The sequence below is a fragment of the Macrobrachium rosenbergii genome, chromosome 17 (genome assembly GCF_040412425.1).
Source record: "Macrobrachium rosenbergii isolate ZJJX-2024 chromosome 17, ASM4041242v1, whole genome shotgun sequence".
NCBI classification, from domain to species: domain Eukaryota; kingdom Metazoa; phylum Arthropoda; class Malacostraca; order Decapoda; family Palaemonidae; genus Macrobrachium; species Macrobrachium rosenbergii.
Genome location: NC_089757.1, coordinates 1,419,641 through 1,433,769, shown reverse-complemented (window position 1 = coordinate 1,433,769; position 14,129 = coordinate 1,419,641). Strand labels below are relative to the sequence as shown.

The following is a 14,129-nucleotide window of genomic DNA, read 5'->3' as shown; positions in this document are numbered from 1 at the left end:
GAGTCGCTCTCACTCCACTGTTGTCATTTCATTTCGCCTACAGAATTTTTTTTTTTACCGTGCTAAGGATGATCACCAAACTCATTTCAAGCAAAGAAAAAAAAAAGGACAGGATTTCAAAGGTAAATGCTACAATGAGCAGAAAACTCTTATGATAATAATAATAACAGTAACAATTACCCAGAAAATGCTGCATTTCCTGAAACAACAACAAAACTCAATTTGCATACGAAAAAATGTCAAAACTTCATTGTAGACAAATACTACGGAAAAAAAACGGCAATAATGAAGCTGATGATAATGATTAGAAGACAATACAACGATGTTCCTTAACGTGACCGACCGCACCCCACCCACTGTGGCCTTGAATTCCTTCTTTTCAACAGCAAAAAAGTCGACGTTGCCCTCGGCAACACTTCCCGTCATCAAATTTTACCTATTCAAGCTGTAGTTGCAAAATAACCCCGCCGTCTATTTCCATCTAATAGGGAAGAGTTCAAACGCCCACCATTGACACCTTTATCTCTCTAAACGGATTCGAATTGCATTCCCCCGCCGGGATCATTATCGTAAGCAATAATCTGGGCTTTCAGCCACATTACAGTTGTCTCAATGGGAGTCTTTTGTCTCGAAAATCCTGTGACAATTGTCGGAAAAGTCAATGCATCATTTCCTTTGGCTTCAACAAACAAATAACAACAGTCGTGAATATTATCGAAGCAACAGTGGCCAATAAAAGTAATTATCACTCACACTAACTGATAACCTCGATAATCACCAGTACAACTACAGTCTGTCAATAAAAATGACGATAAAACAGTAATGATAATGCTCTTGATAGTGACAGCAGAGCCGCAACCACCAAAATTATAACGAAAATGACGTTAATAACGATCATTATCTTAACTACTTTCTACGACAAAAATAACTCTGTCAGTAACAACTCACACCGACTCAGGTGTAGTCTCTGAATTCCAGTGACAAAAGCTTTGGAGAGGGAGGGCCCTTGCCTGTCATATCCTAACACGCACGTACATCAACAACTTCCCTCTTCCGACTTCCTTTCCCAGTGACGACAACAATAATGATTTTTTTTTTCTGTGCTGAACAAATAAACGCCACTTTTCCATCATGTCCCCTAGTTTACTAACAGCCATCACCCACAGTGGGAGAAACAACCTTGACGTACAAACAAGTGACGCTCATTTATGTGGCCATCACACCCACAGGGAAAAAACAACGACTATCACACAGCCCACAAAAGGGCACACTTTGCCCATCAAACCCTGTACTGGTCTATTAAGATGATTTCGCCCAAGTATTTGGCTCATTACTAGGAAGAATCAAACAATTCTGAACACTACGGTGAAATCGGCTAGAAAGAATCAAACAATTCTGAACACTACGGTGAAATCGGCTAGAAAGAATCAAACAATTCTGAACACTGCGGTGAAATCGGCTAGAAAGAATCAAACAGTTCTGAACACTACGGTGAAATCGGCTAGAAAGAATCAAACAATTCTGAACACTACGGTGAAATAGGCTAGAAAGAATTAAACAATTCTGAACACTACGGTGAAATAGGCTAGAAAGAATCAAACAATTCTGAAAAGTATACCTTAGTTTTACCAGACCACTGAGCTGATTAACAGCTCTGAAATCGGCTAGAAAGAATCAAACAATTCTGAACACTACGGTGAAATCGGCTAGAAAGAATCAATCAATTCTGAACACTACAGTGAAATAGGCTAGAAAGAATCAAACAATTCTGAACACTACGGTGAAATCGGATAGAAAGAATCAAACAATTCTGAACACTACGGTGAAATCGGCTAGAAAGAATCAAACAATTCTGAATACTGCGGTGAAATCGGCTAGAAAGAATCAAACAATTCTGAACACTACGGTGAAATCGGCTAGAAAGAATCAAACCATTCTGAACACTACGGTGAAATCGGCTAGAAAGAATTAAACAATTCTGAACACTACGGTGAAATCGGCTAGAAAGAATCAAACAGTTCTGAACACTACGGTGAAATCGGCTAGAAAGAATCAAACAATTCTGAACACTACGGTGAAATCGGCTAGAAAGAATTAAACAATTCTGAACACTACGGTGAAATCGGCTAGAAAGAATCAAACAGTTCTGAACACTACGGTGAAATAGGCTAGAAAGAATCAAACAATTCTGAACACTACGGTGAAATAGGCTAGAAAGAATCAAACAATTCTGAACACTGCGGTGAAATCGGCTAGAAAGAATCAAACAATTCTGAACACTACGGTGAAATCGGCTAGAAAGAATAAAACAATTCTGAACACTACGGTGAAATCGGCTAGAAAGAATAAAACAATTCTGAACACTACGGTGAAATCGGCTAGAAAGAATCAAACAATTCTGAACACTACGATGAAATCGGCTAGAAAGAATCAAACAATTCTGAACACTACGATGAAATCGGCTAGAAAGAATCAAACAATTCTGAACACTACGATGACATCGGCTAGAAAGAATCAAACAATTCTGAACACTACGGTAAAATCGGCTAGAAAGAATCAAGCAATTCTGAACACTACGATGAAATCGGCTAGAAAGAATCAAACAATTCTGAACACTACGGTAAAATCGGCTAGAAAGAATCAAGCAATTCTGAACACTACGATGAAATCGGCTAGAAAGAATCAAACAGTTCTGAACACTACGGTAAAATCGGCTAGAAAGAATCAAGCAATTCTGAACACTACGATGAAATCGGCTAGAAAGAATCAAACAGTTCTGAACACTACGGTAAAATCGGCTAGAAAGAATCAAACAATTCTGAACACTACGATGAAATCGGCTAGAAAGAATCAAGCAATTCTGAACACTACGGTAAAATCGGCTAGAAAGAATCAAGCAATTCTGAACACTACGGTGAAATCGGCTAGAAAGAATCAAACAATTCTGAACACTACGGTGAAATCGGCTACGTACTGCAATAAGGAGGGTACTTTGATGCTAACACTGTATCAGGTCATCAGCACAGGTAACACAAAAAAAAAAAATGTTAGGCAAAGTTAACACCTATGAGTAAACTTAATAAAATTCCCAACCTTGGAAAACCTGAAAAAGTCCGGAATACTCTCTTTGAGATGGATTTATCTATGTTTTCACGTGAAGTGTCATAGCAAGAAATTTAACGCCTAGGCAAACCAGACGGCAACGCACAGGAGCCAGTTCATTAGAAACTTTTCTAGCACATCATGCAAGATTAGAAATGCTGAAAATGGGCGAGAGAAATTCGTGTGGAGGTGGTGTTAAGTTACTTCCGTCTACTCATTCAAGAGTGATCACAGGGGTTAATCCCCTTGGTTGATCCCTTCTAGACGGCACCAACAAAATCCTCTTGCCTTAAGCCACAACAGGCGCGACGCCATCAATACCCTACGAAGACTAAATCGCCTCCTCCAGCTTCCCAGACTCATTCCTGACTCGGTCACAGACGGACGAAGCATGCCGGGCATTTCTGAAGTTACCTAAATTCGTTCCTCGTCTTCGAAAGTTTCCGCTAAATATAAAAAGGTCTCTCTGGCACTCTCGGCTGGGTGAAGGTTAAGTAGGGCCTGACTTCTCACCACCATTTACAAAACAATATTGCTCTCTCTCGTCTCGCAAGTTTTCACGACATAAAAAAGAGAAACGCGGGATCCTCTATTCTGACAATGTTAGAACGTTAATTCCCATCTTGGCGTGAACGGTACTCTAAAAGGTCTGCTGAGAAAAAACGACATAATACCAAGGGAGCTACTTTTGTGGAATTAGATCACACTTTAAGCGTGCTACGCTACACTGTTCAAAAACATTACAATGTATTCTCAAGAGGGAGAACCATCATCAGACCTTCCATCTTGTTCTCTTACATTATAGAATTCGACATAATTATAACTGTCACCATCAAAAAAAAAGTCTTCTACCGTACGTGCTCAGAAAGCCTTGGGCTGGGCATATAATCATTATTATAGAACAAGTAAAACAAAAAAAGAATAACTCGTTAAGAACCCGCCGGAAGAACAGAACGCACGTTTGCGAAAAAAAATGGAGCAAAGAATCAAATGTAAATTTTTAATATATTGCCAGTTCTTTTCCCATCTGCTATCCTACAAGTTAACTTGGGATCTCACTGTCACGTACATCAATCGTCACCGTCTCCTCAAGAAATAGCTCCTATACACTTAAAAAAACCAGGGGAGTCAGTAGACATCAATCAATGTACCGAAGTAAACACAAGAATATATCTTATGACTAGTGAATTCAGGACAGCACAGGATTACATTTTGCGACTGAAACGAATCTACTGAATTCCCGATAATCGCAGAGAACTTGCCTTATAATCTTGTTACCTGGAGAAGAGGTTGCAATGTCCCAATAGTTCCTACTATTTAAAACTCAATATTGGAGAAGAGGTTGCAATGTCCCAATAGTTCCTACTATTTAAAACTCAATATTTTCTGCAACAGTCTACGAGCAATGAAGTCTACGTATAACTATCACAAACTCTTAAAAACATATTCCACTTGATGTATCATGAGTACGGTGCAATTGTAAAATTATCTTAGGATCCCGATACACCACCTGAACCCACGCACTTTCGGAGATTAAAGGACAGATCGTGTCTCCATTTTTTTTTTTTTTTAACCACGAGGCAAGCTCCCTGGGACGACGCCAACATATCCCTTCTAACGTCACTGGTGAAGGATAATTTGCACAATTAGACAACAACCGCGTTGTTGAGCTTCTCTGACCTTGTTAATGACAGTGTTATTTTCGGCTATGACACTGTTCGATATTTGATTCCTTAGATCTGGTTATTTTCCTGGCCACTCCGCAATTACGTTGCATTAAACAGTCCTCTGGAAACAGAAGGATTTCTGTCATGGTCACGTAGCAGACAGTTCTTACAGGGTTATGTATCAACGTGCAGACTATCATAGCTTACAAAAACATTACGTACTTTCGTTACGAGAATAGTCACGACGCAATTGCGTCAATATCAGTGATCTGCAACAGTGAGTTTTTTTCTTTTTTATCAACACTAACAATGTGGCTGTCACTGAATTCAAGAAGAAATAAATTCACTGATCCCAGTTTAAATCTTCCCGGTAATGGAAACCACCGTATAATTTCCTTCGATTGCTGAATTAGAGATCCAACTGTTAGAAAATACAGACTGAGAACTATGACAATTAATGAAACACTGATTTGCCAATGCCGTCATGAGGGGCCACCCGTGCAAAAGTATTGTTAGAGGTGTATGAAATATCAGGTATCCTGATAGCGATGCTTCAGCCTGTCATTATTTTTAGCCTTTATATACTGTCAACTCCTAACAATCTACCTGCAGATGAGATCGTACCGGAAAACTTACTATTTACTATGAAAAGACGTAGGGAGACTCCAAAAATACCACAGCCTTTTCAAATGAATAAAATCCTGGCTTATAAAGTTAATTTTGTAAAATGAGAATTGCATTTGTCGTTGCTAAAGTAAAACCTTGTTACTATTTGAGTGTATCATTGTTTCCAGCTTTATGTATTGTTTATATAAGCATCCGCACGCACACACACACACACACACACACACACACACACACACACACACACACACACACACATATATATATATATATATATATATATATATATATACATACACATACAGGTTGGCCGTAACTTCTCGAATTCTTCCAAAAAGTATGATGCTTCGATACGGTAAGAGGACATCGTGGTTATTACTTTTACTTACCTATCTGGTACAAAATGATGAGTAGATTACACACACACACACACACATATAAACACACATATGTGTGTGTGTGCATGTGCGTGTGTGTGGCGTCCGAAGGGTTCAGCATTCCCGCATCTCAGCAAGTGTTCATGGATGAGGTTGCTAGTAGCTCCGTACCCTTTTTCCTGAGCTGACACAAGCCCATTTACAGGTGGGTGAACTGGAGGGCGGTGAGCAGGAGGCTCGTCACTGCACTGGCCCAAAATCCCTGGTTTCAGTTAACACTTTTAACGTCATTGAACCACCATAAACAAACTTTATCCATCGTTACATATATGCTAGGGGTTTTGCCACATTTTTATCAGGTGATTACATTTTTCAGTCCTATAAACTTTTTATATTACCTATATATATTCCCGAAAACGTCATCTCCACACACACACACTGTATACATATATGTATATCTCGATGTAATCCACAATGAAAATGAAGGAGAAACCAGAGGATAAGGAAATAGGGTTCTTAATTTGTCCCAACAGTTTCGCCCTCCATCAGGCCTCTTCCGGGGAACTTTATTGACTAATTAGTTTAAGAAAAACATATGCCGGACATATGTTTACATTCGACTTCAAGACTTACATAAAACAAATAACCACAAATGGTTAACGGTGCTTACAACTGTTACAGGATAATATAAGATATAAATTGTCTAGTACATAGTTCGCCCAATAGAAAAGGTTAACAGTCTAATGAGGCTAAACAGACAATTAAGTGAATACCTAAGTCAACAATATATTACATAATTTGTACTGGTTTTTCATGATATGTAGAAATAGCGGGTCTGTCTTGAATAAGCCTATACTGCCATTGAAGTTATTGTTTTCACTATATTGAATACATGCCGTTTCTGTTAGATTTCTTTCTATAAAATTATTGTTTCTGAACAGGATTCTTGCTTGGGACCACTGAATTGGATAAAAACATTCTCTAGCATGTTTACTAATGGCGCTGTTTCTTTGATCAGTAGCGATACTATACTTTATATATATATATATATATATATATATATATATATATATATATATATATATATATATATATATATACACACACACAAATGCGCACACATACATACAAACATACATATACACATACACATATATAGATGTTATATATATATATGTATATATATACATATATTTATAATGAAGATTTATATGCAATACTTTTTTCATTTTTTAGGAAATCTGTCCATTTCGAGGGAAGAGAAGACTGTAAGCCATTCCCAAACGAGTGAGTGTCGGGTTACAAGTAAATGTCGCATTTTATTTATTTCAAACATTTGCCTACATGAAAACCGAAGCTTTCTCTAAAGGAAAAAAATATAAATAATGAGTGAATAAAATAAATACAAAAAGGTACTTTTGTCAGCTATTCAACAGGGAAAACTGTAATTCTTCACCTGCCGCAGTATACTTCAAGGTACTAAAATGAAACATTTTTGTAAAGTTATAAAATTATATCACAAACTAGCTCTTCGTTGGGTGAGTCGGTAGAGCTGCGGGCTGGCACTCGCTGGGCCGGAGTTCGTTTCGCCGGCCGGCTGATGAAGAGTTAGAGGAATTTATTTCTGGTGACAGAAATTCATTTCTCGCTATAATGTGGTTCGGATTCCACAATAAGTTGTCGGTCCCGTTCCTAAGTAACCAACTGGTTCTTAGCCACGTAAAATAAGTCTAATCCTTCGGGCCAGCCCTAGGAGAGCTGTTAATCAGCTCAGTGGTCTGGTAAAACTAAGGTATACTTAACTTATATCACAAACTAAGAAGTAAGATTGTTTTTAAGGGTATAATTGACAAAAACATTTGACAAAAATTGTTCAAGTACGTACTGTGAATTACACAGCTACTGTATTTAGCTAAGTGGTGCATAAACATAGCAATCTTGCTGGTCTGCTATGGCTTCAGGGAACTGAATGCGATTTAACGTAGGGGTTAACATTGGTGCACTTGAAGTGCAAGTTACTGAGACACCCATTAACTTATTAGCATGGTTATTACCTCATCAGCTGACGGGCTTGGCATCGGAGGCCATAGCATCCACCTTCTGTACTTCCTTATTCTTACAGCATAGCACTTCTATCAGCCTTGACTTCTGGAGGGGGGTTCAGGCGCTGACAGCACCGAAGCAGCTAAGCATTCTCCCCAAGCTCGTGTGCGAGTGCTTCATCTCGAGAATAAACGCAAGGATTTGGGGGGAATTTTGGCAGACGCATTCACTGAAGATTCACTTTTGTGAATTCATTACTTCCGTAATTGACAAAGAGAATACCCCAGTTTCAAAGTAATCACTTCAACACGACAAAATACCCGGAGAGAGAGAGAGAGAGAGAGAGAGAGAGAGAGAGAGAGAGAGAGAGAGAGAGAGAGAGAGAGAGAGAGAGAGAGAGAAAGGAAAATTTTCAGCACAAATCTTGGAGAGAGTAACGCACATACTCAAAAGAGCAAATGGAATTTAGTAACTGCATTCTCGTTCACTTCATGACACTCACTGGTTATTGGACTCCAATATCGATAAACTCTTCAACAATACACAATTAATCCTTCATGCAGTGATCTATTGGACAATTTCTTTGGATGGGACACTAAAACTAAAACAAATTACTTCTGATTTCATTCATTTGATTTATTTGTCTTACGCTCATTACAAATCATGTTCCACAATTTTTAGAATACATCCTTCAGATAACTTTGGACGAACATGCTTCTGTTTTATGAGAAACTCATCGGTCTTTTGTACATGGAAGTTTTCGTATAAGGGAGGAGGAGGGGCCCTATACATCCTTGATTTCACTGGAAATGAAGGATATTCCATCTCACTAGTGCTCCACGTTTGACATCTTATGATCTCTGGTCTCTGATTATTCGGTGGACTTTATTGTTCACTGCCCTTGACAGCTTGTCTATTTGTCACCAGTCGCTCTTTGGCAGCTTCTTGTTCCCAACGGTACTTGATGGTCCTGAACAAACCCTTCTAGGCCCTGCATACCCTCTACATCCATCCTAAGATATTGTATGGAAACTGCTATTTCCTGGGGGTCAATCGGCTTAATCAAGGTTTTCATTTAACTGCAGAAGAAGGAGTTCTCTACCTTCTTCTATGTTCGTCGAATTATTATAGTTTACTGTTACAAAACCAAAATAGTTTTTTCCTTCATTTGACTTTCTATTGTTTTGATGCAGTGTTCACGTAGAAATATTATGTGCAACTTCGTTTTTTAATAAACTTTTCCTCTTGCTTTTTTTAGAATTACATTCGCTGTGTGACTGGTAATCTTAGTAACAGCGGAAATTTTTATCTTATTCTTCCATTTCCGAAAACCTCTGAAGAGCACAATCAGAATTATTTCCGTCGTAGTACATGACCTTTTTGCCACGGAGAACAAATTAAGGTGTTACAGTGGATAAACGTGTTACTTTCAGTTATTTTTTATGACTCCGGTATATATGATTAAATCAACCAATGACTTCAATTTTTCCGAATATCAAACAGTAACCCTACGCAAAACTGCTTCTGCACACCATCCAAAACCAGTGAAGATGCACAAAACTACAAAAGCATGTAAATCCGCCTGATTCCCAAACAGAAAAATCTCCTTTGGACAAGACAATCACCAAGGAGACACCGAGTGCATTTGAGAGAGAGAGAGAGAGAGAGAGAGAGAGAGAGAGAGAGAGAGAGAGAGAGAGAGAGAGAGAGAGAATAGGATGTAACCTGCAAGGGGGAATTAGAGTGCACTATTACAATACGCGTGTGATGTCATACACTTCAAAGCAGTGGTTCAAGACCGATCCCCTCTAAGTGGCAAGTTATGTCTAGCCTATTGCCGCTAACGTTTTAGGCCACCAGAGTTTGGATAAGACCGTGGCTCTACTGCCGTTTTGCTCCGTGCGACTCTGTTATGCTTAATACCTATGTTTCAAGATATGCAATTCGCTCAACTATAATTGTACGACATCCACCTGAGTGAACTTTTGAGAATGACACCAGGTTGGCTGGAATGCATTGCCCTGTTAAACTCGACGGCTGAAAAACTGAATAAGATTCCCTTCTGATATTGGTCATACGTTATGTGGTCGTCATTAAAATTGTATCGACTAAAATCTATGTCAAATCTAACTGAGGGTTCCTGTAATGGATTCGTTTTTGGTCTCGTTTGCACCGGGCTGAGAAAGACAGTCATACATACATACATAATTCAATCTTTCCCAATCCAAATACATTTCAAGAACATTAAGTTTACGTTATTGTTAAATCCCTGTGATATAACAGCCCCTCTGTAATATTAAGCAATGAAAGCGGCACATAGGTTTTCTTTTAATAATTTATCAAAGCTGAAGATCTTAACTAAATTCAGTGGTTCTTCGTGCCTTCTTGGTTAATCCACGAAAAGATTAACAAACAAAATAAGATCAAAGCACATAATCTACGGTGATTTTGCAATAATCAGGTATAAATGCAAAGCTAAACAGTGCTCGCTCGCTCTCTCTCTCTCTCTCTCTCTCTCTCTCTCTCTCTCTCTCTCTCAATTCAGAATTCTTTAAATACTGATCACGTTCCCCGTATATCTTCATTTTCTGAGATAGCTACCGCTCCTGAGATAAGAGTCCGCCATGGAGCGGAAAAATACGGGGAGGAAAGTCAATTCTCAAAGTCTGACACTTTGATTGATTACCCAACAAAACTGCTTCGTTGCCGAGAACCTAAAACTAAAACTAATTTATTCCGCATCCTAAAAAGATAAATATATAACTTCAGTGGTTTTTCTTTCCTCTGCCGAGGAAAAACTCAAGTCTGAAATGACACTTCGTTCTTTTAAGCTTTAAATAATCAAGTATTTAAGGTTCCGCGCCTCGAAGCCACAATGTAGTGAGAGCTAAATGCTCCTTCGAACTGCCTTTCTGAGATCCTAGAAATGCAAGGTTGTATGGTTGGAGTGCTTGATAATAATAATAATAATAATAATAATAATAATAATAATAATAATAATAATAATAATAATAATAAGTCAGGCAATTTCTAATATAGTGCTGGCGTGACAAATCACACGTTAGTAGTTCAAATCCTCAGGGAAGAAGTTCACCTTTTTCAATAATAATAAAAGGGAAGCATCGTTAATTAAGAGATAAAACACTTTTCCCGGAGATTCAAACTTCAGTGAAGGAAGCTATTTAACTCCTTGGAGCGGGTTACTCGCAGTAGAAGCAACATTCACAAATTCTGAGAATCACGACCATTTTTTTTTATTTTTACCAGAATCATCTACGATGATTTCTTAATATGGGTTCGTGTAAATAATGTAAATGATGAACGTTCCCCTCAAGGCAGAAAAAACTGTTAAAAGAATATGATCAAAGGTTCCATCTCAATGAGGTGAAGATGACCTCGTCGAGGTCATTCCATTTGTAATTCTGATGTAATGGCAGACGTATCTTGACGGAAAACTGACGCTCCATAATTGTTCTATTTTCTCTCTCTTATCATCTCTCGACATATTACCGCGACAGAGAGAGAGAGAGAGAGAGAGAGAGAGAGAGAGAGAGAGAGAGAGAGAGAGAGAGAAACAAACTTGTCACGGATGCTGCAGTGTTCCCAGGTCCTTTAAATAATGTAGGAGACAGACAACCACAAACGCATTTTATGGCGCCTTACCCTTTGGGCGGCGCAATCACGTGTCTGCATGAGGTGGGCAGCATGTGGGTTTCCATCGTCTGACCGTTCCTGCAAGGGTATGGGCAGGTCAAACAGGGTGGGCGTTATGACATCATCATCATCCAGCTGATCCGATTAATCTTCCATTTTCTCTGGCATATTTAGTACTCCACAATATAATAGACAGGAAATACCGTCCTTTTCATAACGCTTCGTAACACCTCATTATCCTATTTCACATCCATAGTTCTATATCTTTAAAGGGATGAAGTATTTGCTATCCATCACTTGTATATGCCGCAAATTCTGAGATTAGCTGTTAAGAAGGAGTGGATGATAGGGTCTTTTCAAAGTGGTGATGTTACCGACGCAAGCATGAGCGCCTTCGTAGAGCAGAGGTAGGTAATATTTTCATGGTAATCTTCCTCACTGAAAGAGTACTCTCATTTTGGTGATGGTTCGACACAAAGACTGAAAAACTTTCCGTAAGTCTTGTCTAAGTTATAATCATGTGGTGAAATTTCCGTGAAAATGTTTCCCATGACTGGCGTTACAAAGAGAAGAACGCGAAGCAAATTAACGTATAAACGAGCATTTCCTTTTTTTTTTTTACATTATAAATGGTATTGAAGAAATTAAACTCATTAGGTTTTCTGACCATATTCATGTATTCTGTGTTTAGCACAGAAATTGAGATAAAGCTACTTTTCCTTAAGATGATGATGATGTCGAGTTAACTGTTATCCACCGCTCCTGTTTCATAAACAGATGTTGATACACACCGCATATATTTGGTCTCCTAAAACAAGTATTTACTAAGTCTTAATTTGGAAAAGCGTAAAATGTTCATCTTCATGAGACAAAATTTTATTCGTTGAACGGAAAGGCGTAGACAGGCGCACAAAAGAAATTTAAATTCATTTTCTGTTTGGCTGAATATAAATGGCAGTGGGCTAGAGAACAGCGTCACACCTTGAACCCTAATGTTGTAAGCTTGTCATCTTTTCAAAATGAATATTTTATACACACATGTGCAGGTTTAGTGGCAGGTTTTGCAACATGGCTACTTTCATGCACCAGGAACACTTCCAATGATTTACTGCAACTATTTCTTCTGTCAACAGCAAAGATATATAACAGATAAAGTCAAGATTTTTAGGTCGTCCACTCAGCCTTTGACATCGTCTATACTAATAACTAACGATTCTTTTAACTGACCTGTGTATATTTCAGCAGGTGGTGTCGCTCCATCTTCTTTTACAATTCCTTGGATATTATAGTATCTTTTTTTTTTTCATTACAACTGCTAGTAATTTCCACAAGGTGGCTCTTTCAAGTCTCCAGTTCACTGATGTCATCTTCCCAATCAGGCCGCAACAAGGCTGATTGTTCGTTCCCGTTCCACTTGCGAAATCTGTCATCAACGACCCAATAACCGCCATCTCGTTTACCACCTGTGATCGTCGACAATCCCCTCTGACATTATCAGGTGACCCGCTCCTTATCTTCGTAGCGTGACTTCGAGCGTTGGTGATCTCATCGTGTGACGTCATTCTTAAAATAGATTCTACGGTTCAGAAATGTGATTGAATTTCCACGGAGAACGGCGAGGTTTATGCATCGCGGTAAGAACCGAGTCTCCTTTGTTTAAACTTTACGAGGGAAGCGCCTTTATTTGCTTAAGCCTTCATTAACCAAGCGTAAATGCAACTGATTTCCTTACATACGAGAGCGAGGAATCCTTTAAATACTTTGTTCTCTTTGGTCCATAAATTTGCTTCATAGTTGAAAGACTGTGTGAGGAATGCGGTGAACTCGACACGCGTTTCCGAGAAAAACATAAATTTGATTAACAAATCAGAGAATAGTTTACTGCGCTCGTCAAAGCACTCCTCAGTCCCTTCACTATTTGCTTGATAATGCTAAGGTCTTTTATAAGCTCTAAGTGCTTATCTTGTTTACACAAGGCGTCTTGACTGACTTAGGAATGAAAAAGGCGCACTGAAACCAAATTCTCATTCAATCGTCACTTCCTTATCACAAAGAGCTTAAAGGTCAAAGTTCTTGATAAGATGAGGGACTTCGTCCGATTTCTAATAAATGATGACTAAAGTTACAATCTGACATTAACTAAAAATAACATCTAGATTCTTCATGTATACGTTTGACATTTAATTTCTTTATATATATAAGTTTCCACTTATATAATGGCTCCACTGTCAAAACAGGCTTCTGTTAACAGTCCAGGTTTTGGAACACTGATATAAATACTTAGTCTTTTACAATACTCGTACTTTGATCAAAAGCACAGAACAAAATAACAAATTAAAGGAACATGCACAATTATTTAATATATGACGTAACACACGTAATATTAAATGCTTGTTTCACAACTGAGATTTATTCAGTGAATTGTACTTTGCTATGGCGGTGTCTTGATTATTTAACACTTAACCTAGGTATACTTCCCTTTTATATACCATCTTCCATGGCAACATGAGTAAGGCCAACAACTAAAAGAAATAAGACACTGGTCTATTTCAAATGGTTGCGTCGTCACTTGAGTTTTCTCGGGGAATATGATAGTCACAAATGCTAGAGAGAGAGAGAGAGAGAGAGAGAGAGAGAGAGAGAGAGAGAGAGAGAGAGAGAA

General features: G+C 38.4%; 1 protein-coding gene across 2 annotated transcripts in view; it reads right to left on the bottom strand.

Moving 5' to 3' along the window:
* shot (dystonin-like protein short stop) overlaps positions 1–14,129 on the bottom strand; it is a 536,542-nt gene that overhangs the window by 399,082 nt on the left and 123,331 nt on the right. The window lies entirely within an intron of this gene.